This window comes from Lygodium microphyllum, chromosome 20 (genome assembly GCF_053477565.2).
Source record: "Lygodium microphyllum isolate KBCC chromosome 20, Lygodium_microphyllum_v1.1.10, whole genome shotgun sequence".
Taxonomy (NCBI): Eukaryota; Viridiplantae; Streptophyta; class Polypodiopsida; order Schizaeales; family Lygodiaceae; genus Lygodium; species Lygodium microphyllum.
Window position 1 is genome coordinate 37387373 of NC_141154.1, and position 14071 is coordinate 37401443.

At 43.4% G+C, this 14071-nt stretch overlaps 1 protein-coding gene across 3 annotated transcripts in view; it reads right to left on the minus strand.

Annotated features, from left to right (window-relative positions):
• The window catches only part of LOC148018847 (pentatricopeptide repeat-containing protein At3g09040, mitochondrial-like), a 46122-nt gene that overhangs the window by 16535 nt on the left and 15516 nt on the right, over window positions 1-14071 (minus strand). Inside the window, exon 3 of one of the 3 annotated variants that reach the window (XM_087701557.1) lies at window positions 5884-5953. The exons of the other annotated variants lie outside the window; for them this stretch is intronic. The gene's annotated coding sequence lies outside the window, so the exon portion shown is untranslated. Of the gene's footprint in view, window positions 1-5883; window positions 5954-14071 lie in introns of those variants that run through there. 3 annotated transcript variants of the gene reach the window in all.

A 14071-nucleotide genomic window follows, 5' to 3' on the forward strand; every position in this document is an offset into this window, starting at 1 on the left:
AGGATTTTCTCACAAAGAAAATCAGATATCTCTCTCATCTTGCTTTTCTCTCACCTTCTCCAACCCATTCTCAAGAGATCTCAACATTTCTCTACCATTTTGAGAAGATCTCAGTCAAATTTGGCGAACAGTAGATAGATATCTGTTATAAACCCTAAATTTCTGCAGAAATTAGCATTTAACAACCACCTAAGGACCTGCACCAATTGGTAAAGGCATCGTACACTGAATTCAGTACTTGAAATTTGTGTAATTGTCAGGGAATTCAAATGCCAACCCATTCATTGTAATTTGGGACAACATTTGGCTAGTTGGCGATTCCATTTGTGCAAGTCTAGTGGGTGAAAAATCAAGGGGCAATTGGCCCGAATTGATTGCTAATTGTTACTACAACAAAGAGGCTTTTTGGAACAGCAAAGGAGATTGTGAATCTCAGCTTGTACTCATTCCATCAGTAACCAAGCTAAAGAAATACTGAAAGAGACACCAGTTTTGGAGCCAACAAGATGTCCAATGTCTGAGATTATTAAGGTAATCTTGCATTTCAAGTTATATTCATTTGCTAATTGCTACAGTTAAATGCTTAATCAAAAAATTACCGCCCTTTCCAAGAAGGAAGACTAGTTTCAAGCAATCATTTTCAATCATATAGATCTGAAAAGTGATTATCATCAGATATGCATTAGACCGAAAGATGTGTCAAAGAAAGCTTTCAAGATATCTTTTGGATTATATGAGTTTTTTATCATGTCTTTTTAACTTATAAATGCTCCTACCACTTTTAATCAGATAATCAATTGCATCTTCAAGCCACATAGAGGATTTGTGGGTACTTTCTTTGATGACATGATTATTTACTCAAAGAATGAGACAGCATAAAAAGTATTTGGACATTGTGTTCAATGAGTTACCTAAGCACAAGCTGGTGATTAATGACAACAAAAGTGAATTCTTTGTTCATGAAATCCAATTTTTGGGGCACATTATATCGACTGATGGTATTCATATGGACCCTACAAAGGTTAAGGCTATAGACTCATGGCCACCTTTGAAGAGTGTACATGAGATTTGCAACTTCTTGGGTTTATGTTCCTACTATAGGAAGTATGTACGTTGGTTTCCTGAAATTGCATCTCCATTGCATGCTTTACAGAAAAAGAATGCACCATTTACATGGACAATTGTGAAAATTTCAACATTTGAAAAGTTAAAAGAAAAGATTACTTTAGATTCTATGCTTGTGTTGCCCGATCTAAGAAAGTCATTTCTAGTTCAATGTGATGCATGTGGAAACAGCATTGGGACTATTTTAATGCAAGATGGCCGAGTTATGGCTTATGAGAGCTGTCTTCTCCATAGTGCAGAGAAGAATTTGCACGTCTATGAGAAAGAGCTCTTGGCTATAATTATGTATTGTTTGCGTGGAAGCATTCTTTGTTAGGGGCTGATTTTATAGTGCAAACAGATCATCAAATACTGAGATACTTTCTGAGGCAAACAAAGTTGTCAGAGAAGCATATGAGATGGGCAAATTTTCTCTCTATTTTTCATCTTCATATTGTACACATAGATGGTAAAAAGATTGTTATGACTGATGCACTGTCACGTAAGCTTTAGATTTCAACCATCGGGATGGTTTATCACACTGAGTTAGATGCCATGAAGAAACAAAATGTTGTTGATTCACATTTTGCTAATGTTTATTATCAACTTTGCAATGGCCAGAGGCATTAAACACTTTGTGCTTAGAGATGGGTTTCTGATGATGCATGGGCAACTATGTATCACAAAGCAGTTGAGGCCTAGAGTGATCATTAGAGTCATGCTCCTCCGTATGCAAGACATAGAGGTATTGATGCCATAGTCAAGGCCAAGGAGCATTCCTTTTACTGGTCAGCTTTGAGCCACGATGTAGAGCAGTTTGTCACGACATGCATCATATATTACAAGGTCAAGCATGATAGGCAAACGATGCTAGGTTTGTTGCAATCCTTGTTTATTTCAGACACCCTTGGCAGAGCATTGGTATGGATTTGATTTTTGAGCATCCTAAGACACTTATAAGGAATGATGGGATATGAACTATCATTTTCAAGTTAAACTAATTAGACGGCACGATTGTTTTTGCATCACATCTTTAAGTATCATAGTATTTCAAAGCCAATCGTCAGTAAACAAGATCCTTGAATAACTAGTTTATTTTGGAAGGGTTGTTTGAGAATATGGGTACCACGCGGAAATTCTCATCATCCTTCCATCCACAAATAGATGTTCAATCCAAAGAGGCAAATTCCACAGTGTTGGATCTTTATAGATGCTATGTATTAAACCATAAGACACAGTGGTGTTGAGAAACCCTTCACCTCCAGTTTGCGTTTCTGCATTTTGCATTTAGGGTTTAGAATCCCAAAAAGGGGTGCCATCCTAGACTGATTGTGTCTATTTATAGGCCACTCTCATTCATTCCTCATGGCTGATTCATTCAGTCCGTCACCTCTTCTCTCCAACCTCTATATTGCCCTCGCACCCCTTCAGGAGGACATCACGGCTCGTAGTTCATAGTTGTCTTCATCATCTTCCTTGTGCTACGGCACCCTTGTTCCCTTGTATCACATTCACTCCATGATTCAGATCTTCATCATTCCATTCATCAAAGTTTCTTCCCTCCCCACTGCGCAAAGTTTTCCCCCACCCACTTCCGGCAGTGGTTTCCACGGCCTACATCTCCTCCACAATCCACTCTCCTGAGAGCCCATGACTGTTCCCTAGCCTTGGCTCATCCTGAGCATTCTTTTTCCCCACCCTCTTCCACTCAAGTTCAAGAGGCCAATTCTAGGTGCTTTTCGACTTCTTCTTTTGAGCCCAAGATACCTTCTTTGGCACGACCAATGGCACTTCCTTCGTCATCAGATGCTTCGCAGTCTGTGAGCCATGAGTGGTTGGATTCCCTTTCTCTCAAACTGCGATTCAGAGTTGGATTTTCTTACTTCACCCTAAGAGGAAGCTTCCAGTTCTTCAGCTTAAGAGGGGGCTCCTCCTCCTACTTCTTCTGATTTAGAGAGGAACCATATGTGCCATGAAGTTCTTCACATACCACCACCTTTCACTTTCGAGGAGTAGCTCTCCTTTGAGCAGTCGTTTCCTCTACTCATACCCAAGATCTAGAGGATCTACCTAGATCGGGGTGCTTGGGTCTTTAGCAACGACTTGGTGGCTAGTAGGCCTTTGTATTCCTTCCAACATGGAGTCACGAAGCTAGTGGCTTCTCTCCCGAGGTTGAGTTTCAGGTTCTACAGCTCATCCAATCTCCTGACTATCTTCAAAGGTCTCCTTTCCAGTGGTATTCTCGAATTCCATGGTGGATCTTCTTCGTCCCTTGGTCAGCATGGAGCCGACTCCCGAGATCAAGTACGGGCATATCCTTATGGTTCTCAGCACCACACAAAGTCCGACATTTCTCGTACGCATTGCATGATTTCATCATCTTTGTACTAGGATGCTTGGGCAAGTGAACAATTTTCCCACGAGGACATTGTCCAAGTGGCACCCGCTGCATGAGCATTCTTTAGCATGTAGCATTGCATCTCCACCTCACTCTTCTCTTGTTCACCTTTTTCGGCCTCGGAGGGGGTGTTAAGAAACCCTTCCCCCTTCACCCACAGTTTGCGTTTTTGCGTTTCTGCGTTTTGCGTTTAGGGTTTGCAGCCCCAAAAAGAGGCACCACCCTAAACTGACTGTGTCTATTTATAGGCCACTCTCTCATTCATTCCTCACGATTGATTCATTCAATCCGTCACCTCTTCTCTCCAGCCTCTCCACTGCCCTCACATCCCTTCAATAGGACATTGCGGTTCGTGGTTCGTGGTTCGTGGCTATCTTCATCATCTTCCTTGTGCTACGGCACCCTTGTTCCCTTGTATCACATTCACTCCATGATTCAAATCTTCATCATTCCATTCATCAAAGTTTCTTCTCTCTTCTCATCTCTTCTCAGTGTTTGCCAAGTTCACTCCGTGTTTCTCCCCGCAAACCCTACCATCTTGCTGGTACATCGTCTTTTGACAAGTGGGAGCAGTACTTGCCATTGGTTGAGTTTGCATACAACAACACAATGCATAGTTCCATTACAAAGCTCCATTTGAGGTAGTTGAGAATGGCAAGAAGATACCACTTATCTTGCACACTAAAGATAAGATCTTTGAGGCTAATCGCTATGTAGAAAGCTTGGATGCAACCTATGCAAAGATAAAGTATGCACTTTAGAGATCACGAGAAAAGCAAAAGAAGACAGCTGATCACCATAGGTGTGCTTTGCAATTTGTTGAGGACGATTATGTATTATTGCGTTTTGAAAATGCAAATTTGAAAAAGATGAAAGAAAGAGAGAGGTTGTATTTGAAGTTAAGTATGAGATACTATGGGCCCTTCCAAGTGTTAGAGAAGATCGACGATGTTGCATATCAGCTGAAATTCTCTCCACATTGGTGTATACATAATGCCTTTCATATCAGTTTGTTAAGACCTTTTTGTGGTGATGTGCCAGAAGATGTATTAGCTGAAATTCAACCTGAGGTTGAGAAGCTAGATGAGCTCTTGGTACTTGAGCAAATTTTGGCACATAAGGAAACAAAGACCAAATGTAAAGTTTCCAAGAGATATTTGGTAATGTTTCAAAACTGTTCACCAATGGATGCAAAGTAGATGGAAGAGGATGACTTGGCAGACCATCCTCAATTGTTGTAGCTTTACATTGATGCCTTTCGATTAGAGCCAACTTTGGTTCACGCTTAGTCAGGTTCAGCAAAGCAAGGGTCCAGAGTAGTAACTAACGCTCAAAGGGGAGATAGCACTTCTACTCCTCCAGTTATGGATAGCTTTAGTATGTGGTGGGTCTCAAATGTATTCACCATGCATCCAAGGTACTATGTTGACAATGAAGGAGGTGTGCGCAACAAGAGTGCAGTGTGTGCAGCAATAGAGAGTGGCAATCCCTAATCTCCACATTGAGAATAGAACCACGCACACCATCAAAAGTCAAGTTGGAGTTGTTGCTCAAAGAGACAATCAATGCTTCCCATGAATTTGGTAAAGTCATGAGCAAGAAGAGAGCCTTCAACTGGGATCAAAAGGCTGCAAGCCTACATCCTATAGCTGACTCAAAAGCCCAGTAAATGCATTCAAATGTTCTGAGGCGCGGGCTTGGACTCATCAAGCTCCAAGGTAACCAACTTCCGCATGAGATGGACCTGATTGGCAAGAGTCGTATTCTCATATGAAGCTTTGAGTTTCACCCAAACTTGGTCTTTCTTACCACAATGCTAGCATTTCCTACTATCACCAACAGTTGGTTAAAACCTACAATTCACCCTCTTTGGCTTCCCTTCCTCAAAACTACACTTCCCTATTTTATTGTACACCATAACTTTGACCCTGACCTCTACCTTGGCCTCAACTTATGACCTCTACCTCTGCTACTAGAGTAAAACATCCATTTAGAATTGGTCTTACTTTGAGAAGAAGAGGAATGTAAACTAAGGTTCTTCTCCTCAAGTATCAACATAGAAATTAGATATACAAAGTCAAAGTATTATTTTTTGTATTCATAGATAACATAAAACTCTTGTACTCATCTCCAAGTCTATGTAAACATGTTAGAAGATGTGAATCTAGAGCATGAAAAAAGCTATGGCGGGTGGAAGATAAGCATTATCACAATCCTTCAGAAATAGGATACCTTGCATACTATCTTTCCAAAGATCAAAGCCATTACAATCAAATTTCCGAATCTCGAAAAGATTCTTTGTGTCAAAAGTGATTGCACTACCAACCATTTTCAGCAATAAATTTTTGCAATAAAGTGCTGAATACTGTCACAGCCAAGAGCAAGGTTGCTGAATATAACAGCAAGTACACAAAACGCACTTCTCAAGGTATTCAAGAAGCAGATAATTTGCTGCAATTTCAGTCCAAATAGGCTGCTTACAGCATATTCATGCACAAAATGTGATAAGTACGCATAAAAGACAACTCTCACTTCAATAATACATCGTGGTAATTCCCATATGCAACAACTCAAGAGCTATATATACCACTGTTTCACTACACAATGAGCATTCAGCAATACATGTACTAAAGGAAGCTGCCTTTTGACTACATTTGATACATCCGAAGTAAGAATTTCTCCCACTCAACAATGAATCTACTATTATTTCATTGCCAAAGCATGAATTAGCGCAAAATACATCACCAATGTGAACAATCCCAAAATTTCTCCGACAAATCTGTCCCAATCGTATTAATACAGGTTCCTGAGTGCCAAATAAGGGCAAATGTTGCAGAAATTTAACAAATTCTGCAAAAGCCCCAAATTTCTCGGGTCCAAACGTGCACCAATGTCAGTGAATTCAACTCAGCTGAGCAAAATTTCACTAATACATAAAAAGCCCCAAATGTTCCAAAGCCAATGTGTACAATGTTTGCAAGTTTTGGGTCAAATGTCACTGCACAAGCATTCATTGTGCAAAATCAAAGAAAATCCCAAAAGGTCTGACTGTTGTAGTGTCCAGAGATTACTCCAGATTTAATGAATGTCAGTCTAGAATTGACAGCGGGACTACCACGTCACCACAAGAGGGCTTGACAGCTGTCGGACTATTCCAGAAGCTGCTACCAACTGTTGTTTGTCTGGATTTAGGGGTGTTTGTCTAATCTTAGGGTTTCAGACCGTCTGTCTAAGCAAAAATGACATGCGCCTGCCTGCCTAAGCAAAAAACGACATGCGCTTGCCTGCATGGGCAAAAGTTAACCTACACCTATGCCAGATTAAGGGTTTTTGGCCTGTCGATTGACAATCTAGCACACATGCGATCCAAAAAGTGATGACCTGATGATTTTCTCGTGGCGAATGAGCTGGATCTAACTGTTAGCAGTCATGTTTGTCATGCCTTGTCATCTCCTGCCTGTGAGCCTCAGTCTGAGTCAGACGAGGACATTAGGAGCTCTGACATGTCTGTCATGTGTTATAATGGGGGAGGCTAGTCACTCTTGATTGGCTGTCTTAGGTTGTGTATTTCTTTTTGGCCTCTTTTAGTGGGCAGCCACTGGCTGCCCGGCCACTTTTTGGTCACTGTTGTGGGGCGCCCATTTTAGGGCATTTTTAGGGTTTGCGCCCATTTTAGGGTTAGGGTTAGGGTTTGTCCGTTGCCTATTTATAGGCAGCCCCCCTCCCCACTTGATCACTTGTCTTCTTGCAGATTCCGACACTCCTTCTCCCCCGTGGTGGTGCTGCCATCATCATCAGCCTGATCTGGTGCCCTCACTGACGCTGTGGGCTGCGTGCAGGGACTGATCAGCCTCCTTCCGCCTTCCCGTTTGTATTCAGCATTCATTTCAGTCAGTGCAGATTTCTCTTCCTTATTTTCTGCTTTCTCTCTCTCTCTCCCTCCGTGCTCGTATTCCCTCTTCCGCAGCGCACTCTCACATGGTATCATCGCCAAACTGAGAGCACGGAGGTCTTCATCGACTGGAGAGACACCACACCTATCATCTGTTGCTGCCCCCCTTCTCTCCAACAGCTAGGCGGCCCCTCCAGGTGGTCTATACATTTGCGTTTGCTGCATCAGCCCCTTCCAGAGGCTGCCACATCATCAACCTGCCCCTGTCTACTTGCGTTTTCAGCTGGGCGGCCTTCTCTTCAGCTGGGCGACTCCACTACAGGCTGCGTTTTGCATCCAAGGTGGTCGTTTTCCCTCCTGGCGGCTCATCTCCAACTGGCGCTTCTCCTTGGCTGCGTTTTGGTGCCTGGCAACTTTCCCTCCGGATTTTGTGCCCTACACAGCTGCGTTTTCACCTCCTTGTGATAGGCGACCTGCTTTCCTGGAGTTTGGTGGTTCTTCTGGTGGTTGGTGACCCTTCTGGTGGTCATTCTTCGGCATCGGCACAGTTTTCTTTGGTGTTTGGTATTTTGCAGATTGGAGGATGTCTTCTCATCAGTTTACAGGCTTTGATGACTCAGATGACGAGCTTTTGTCTCAACACTCATCTGAACAGAGGCGTGATTTCTATCACGAGGACCGTCGTCCGGAGTCTATTCCTCTTTCCTGTCCCCCTTCTATTCATGTATCTCGGCGAGCCTCTTCCAGTGGGCCGAAGATGCAGCCTTTGGTACCCCCTGTACAGGTACCCGTACTTCCTCAGCTGCCCAAAGAGGACCGGTTGGATGGCTCCAACTTTTCTCTATGGTCCTGCAAGGTGGAGTGTATCTTGGACTCCTTCGATCTTTGGGAGCTTGTTTCTGTTCCTATTCCCCGGCCTCAGGTGGATCCCGCAGATGGGACATCTATGGATCGTGCAGCCTTATGGGATCGGCTTAATTCTAGAGCCAGATCTTTCCTCTTTCTGAGTTTGCAGGATTCTGTCCTTGTTCATGTTCACAGGTTGAAGATTGCCGCAGACGTGTGGAGAAAACTTGCGTCTCTCTATCTCCAGAAGACGTTTGCCCACCGGATATCTCTCGAAAAGAAGTTGCGGATGCTCGCTATTGATAATAGTCCTTCCATGAAGGACCACATCAACAGATTACAGGATATGAGGGATGAGCTTGCATCCCTCGGTCGGACGATATCTTCTGAAGACATGGCTATGATTCTTTTGACTCAGCTGCCATCGCCTCGGTTTGATGTCTTCTACACCAGCCTTCTTACATCGAGGACCCGTGAGAAGCTTCTATGGAAGGAGCTATCCCCGCTTGTCTTGGAGCATGACGAGCGACTCAGAGAGGTCAGTGCTAGTGGATCCGACTCCACTAGAGCCTTTGTTGCAGGTTCGGGAGGACAGAAGAAGAAGAAGAAGTCAAAGGCTAAGAAGAAGGACAGTTCTTCAGGCTCTGACTCAGATTCAGAGAGACCGAAGTGCCCACATTGTGGGAAAGGGACACATCCCGAGGAGAAATGTTGGAAGAAGTACCCTCACCTTCGTCCGGGAGCGAAGGGTGGATCTACATCGGAGCCTTCTTCTACCTCTACACCAGCTGTTACCCATGAGTCAGTGTTCCTTCATATCCATGCTTTGGAGGAGGATCCTTCTTCCGTGGCTGCAGTGTCTTCTGCGCAGCCTTGGTTAGTGGACAGTGGTGCTTCGAGTCATATGACTCCCCGAGGTGATTTGTTACAGGATCTCCGTCCATCCGAGGGTTCAGTCACTGTTGGTGACATTTTATCGGTGCCTATTAGTGGTGTTGGCACATTGCCTTTGTTTACCGACCGACCTTCGAGCTCCTTTTCACAGGCCCTACATGTTCCGTATTTGGGCCTTCCCCTCCTCTCAGTTTATGGCCTTACGAGGCTTGGCACACGAGTGATCTTCACCGAGCATGCCGTTGTTATTGAGGATTCTTCTACAGGAGCTGTCTTATCTACAGGTTGGCAGGAGAGCGGGCTTTACAGGCTCCATTCCCCTTCTTTGATGCAGGGTCCTCCGAGGCAGTCTCTTGCTACACCCGTTCCCGCTTATGCACCTTCTATTCCACAGGTTCCTTCCCATCCCCCACCTTCTCCTCCGGTGGTTCCCTCGTACCCCCCATCCCTTTCAGAGGGGGACGATCTCGGTGATGCGGCTGTGGATTCCCTGGCCCCTAGTGTTTTAGAGGGGGATTCCCAGGATCGAGGGGAGCTCCTTCAGCGGCAGTCTACATCGACGGACTTCATCGACATTGGCATTCCTCTTGCCACCCCAGGATCTATTTCCTCTTCGGCCTTCAGCCACATCCAGGATCTGAGAGGGGGTGTTAGCAGTCATGTTTGTCATGCCTTGTCATCTCCTGCCTGTGAGCCTCAGTCTGAGTCAGACGAGGACATTAGGAGCTCTGACATGTCTGTCATGTGTTATAATGGGGGAGGCTAGTCACTCTTGATTGGCTGTCTTAGGTTGTGTATTTCTTTTTGGCCTCTTTTAGTGGGCAGCCACTGGCTGCCCGGCCACTTTTTGGTCACTGTTGTGGGGCGCCCATTTTAGGGCATTTTTAGGGTTTGCGCCCATTTTAGGGTTAGGGTTAGGGTTTGTCCGTTGCCTATTTATAGGCAGCCCCCCTCCCCACTTGATCACTTGTCTTCTTGCAGATTCCGACACTCCTCCCCCGTGGTGGTGCTGCCATCATCATCAGCCTGATCTGGTGCCCTCACTGACGCTGTGGGCTGCGTGCAGGGACTGATCAGTCTCCTTCCGCCTTCCCGTTTGTATTCAGCATTCATTTCAGTCAGTGCAGATTTCTCTTCCTTATTTTCTGCTTTCTCTCTCTCTCTCCCTCCGTGTTCGTATTCCCTCTTCCGCAGTGCACTCTCACACTAACTTGCATGGACTTCAGGAGACACACACGCCTTGACCAAAGCTCTGATACCAGTTTGAAGGGGGTGTGCGCAGTGCAGCACTAGAGAGTGTAGAGAGAGCAAAAACGTGAGTAGGGTGTGTACCAATGTGGTACACACAAAGAAGAAAAGAATGTATTTATACTTACGGCACAATACACTTACACTGTAAGGGTGCGTTCACATGTGCAAGTAAATATATACACGGGAAGCATAACGAAGGGCCTTTACACCCAACAGACAGTATGTCTGCCATGAGGCCACTACTTAGTGTACTAGTCACCGTGAGATGTATGCAAATGAGTATGGGTCTCACCGCAGCACTGAAACTATACATTTGCATCAGCTTGACATGAGTTTTTGCATCAGCTCATGATCAGTTTGAGATCAATTGCTGATCAGTTTTAGCTCGATTTTTGATCGGTTAGAGATCAAATTATGGTCACTTTTGGATCAATATTGCATCGGTTTTTGATCGGTTTTTGCACTCAGTTTATGATCGGCTTGGGATCAAATTTGCAGCAGTTTATGACCAGTTTTCAGATCTGGTTTTCAGCTAGTTCCATGGACAGTAGCGTGATTAGTGAATGCCATTGATAGATTCAGCTAGGGTTTATGCTAAGTATATGCTTTACTATGGTTGTGAAATCAGAACAGTTGAGAAACATGAATTATGGATGCATCCAATGAGTTTCTAGCAACAATTCTGGACTAGCACCATGATTAGTGAATGCCATTGACATATTCAGCTATGGTTTATGCTAAGTATATGCTTTACTATGGTTGTGAAGTCAAAATAGTTGAGAAACATGAGTTATGGATGCATCCAATGAGTTTCTAGCAACAGTTTTGAGCTGATTCTCAACTTTATGTTATGTTTATACTCGCTGGAAATTTTCAGCAAGTTTTGGGATATAGCATGGTTAGACAACAATGGTCAATGTTGTGACTATGATGCCTTATGGAAAATCTAGTGCAGTATACTTTTGCCAAGGCACAATGCAATGCAAATCGAGGACGATTGTAGGGATTTCAAGGGAGGGTCTGTCATACGGACGTGAAATTTTTTAGATGCTCTAATCTTACTAGTAACATTTGATTAATTTAATAATCAAATGTGCAAAGTTGCAAGGCACATGTGATGCACATGCCAATTATTTCATAATAATAGGCCAATGACCTTGAGGAGGCAATAGATGTCAAATGCAAAAGTTGTGATAAGTTACGCCAACTAGGTTATGGATGTCAAGTGGTATCAGTTTTGGCTCTAGGATAATAATTGACCATTAAGTGTCAGTGGTGGCACTAGGGACTACCATTTCAAATTGTGGACCAACACAATTAATTTTGGGCAAGGTCAGAGGGCTGAAATTAATTTTCATGATTATTTTAAAAATTAATTATTTGGCTGAAAATTGCTGAAAATTGAGATTAGAGAAATGTCACTTGGCAAAAATATCCATACAATGGGGAAGAAGGCTACTTGGGGCTGAGAGAAAGCCATTCAAGCCGTTCTAGTGGTGGGACAGAGGAAAGAGAGGTTGTTAGTCTTATTTTCTCCCATTGGAGGACCTTCAAAGGCAACCAACTGCAACAACAAACTGAACAAGAATAGGCAACAGTGAATTGGACCCTTTTAGGTGCAACCGACAGCAACTGGGGGCTAGTGACAGCATTTAATGTCCCCCCTAGCAGTAGGCAACAGCATCTAGGGTTGTTTCAAGTAGGCAGCACAGCCAATTTTGGGATTTTCTTGCATGGAAAATCAGAAAATTCTCTCTCTTCCATTCTCTCACTTTCTCCAGCTTATTCTCTAAAGATCTCAGCATTTCTCAGCCGATTAAAGATATTCTCAGTCAAATTTGGCGGATAGCAGTGAGAACTCTATTGTAAACCCTAAATTTCTGCAAGAATTAGGATTTACCAGCTGTCTTGGGACCTATGCCATTAGTCAAAGGCATCGTGCACTGAAATCGGTAGCTGAAATTCAAGGAATTATCATATGTTTGAGATGCTAGCCCATCCCAATTGATTTGGAGCAGCATTTGGTCAGTTCGTGGTTCCATTTATACAAGTCCTAGGTGAAGATCAAGGGGCAATTGGCCTGAATTGCTTGTTGATCGGTTGGGACATCAAGGGGATTTTGGATCAATGAAGGAGATTGTGAAACCTCAGCTTGTACTCCATCCATTAGCAATTCAAATTAAAGAAATACCACAAGGGGCACCAATTTTGGGGCCATCAGGGTGTCCAATGTCCAAGATTATGATGGTAATGTGTGCATTTCAATTTATGTTCCTTTGTTGATTATTATAATTAAGTGATTGATCAGGTTTTACCACCCTCTCCGAGAAGGAAGGCTAGTTTCATCACCCATAATCTAAGAGGGTACCAACAGATTAGTAAGTTCATGTGTGAGTCTATGCATGAGAGGGTCAGACACATTATTTTTCGGCATGTGTTGGTGGGGCCTGATTATTTAAGCATGTTTGTGACCAACCTAACTGTTTAATTTTACTTTTTTGGATAGGCTACCTTTTTGCTAATGTTGGTCTATTTACTAGCCACCGCTCCCTCCTCTTCAATTATTATCATCATCACTTCAGCATACTCTGACATTAGCAAGTCCTGTTGGAGAGAGGAAGCTAGTGCCAATGTCCACTCAATAGGTGACTCACTATTGTCTTGTACTATCTTGTCTTGGTATATGGATTCTATTTCTTAGTCATTCTTCCTCTAAGTGCTTTTGCAGTGTTCTTTTTCTTTTGTGAGGAGTAATTGTATTAATTATGGTAAAAAGAGTACAAATGTCACAAAGAACTAGGAAGATAGCAAAAGTGTTGAGAAACTATCATATGCCTAGAGACTAAATCCTCCTAGTGGAGAAAGTTTGCATGATGAACAAGATCGAGTTGCCAATGAAGAAGACCCTTCATTCTAGCTCTTTTGAAATATTCTTCTTTTCTTTGTAGTCCCTCCTCTCTTGTGTTGTGCAATCTCTTGTGTTGCTCGTCTCTCCGTGGAGTCTCTACGTGTGATGCCAGATGAGTGACTGAGTGAGGAGGAGCTTGAATATATAGGCTAAAAAACGAGCATAAAATGCTCATTGGCCAATCATAAATGCTACAAATGACCATAAAATGGCACAAATAAAAAAATCCCTAAATATCCTAAATAATGTGCCCAGCCTCTGTATGCATAGACTCACACATGAGCTGACATATCTGCTAACACCCTCTCTCATATCATGGGTGATCTAATATAATACAATGGTACAATGAGAATGAAGCATAAATCAGACAGCATAGAACCACCAAGTAGAACCATGGATACCCAAGCAGTGGGTAATCAAGTCACCACCAAGGTGCCTCGGAGAGAACTTGATATCAATGTCGAGCGTACCAACTCCTAAAAATAGAGAAGATCATAGCATATCTATGTGTCTGTCCCAATGTCTCTCAGTAGCATACATGACCATCCTATCAAAAATGCCTTTGGAACATACGTGACCATGAATTTCCCGTCGTTGGCCAGACCGCCAAAGTGTCCCCTCATGTGAGCTTATGACTAGGAACCAATCCCATGCTCTGTCGAATAGCCCATCATGAACCTAGACATCAATCCTGCTCTAGGATTTGAACTTGCCATACTTTGATCGATGCGTCAGGGACATCCCTTGCTGGATCATGTGCATTTGTATAGCTGTATAG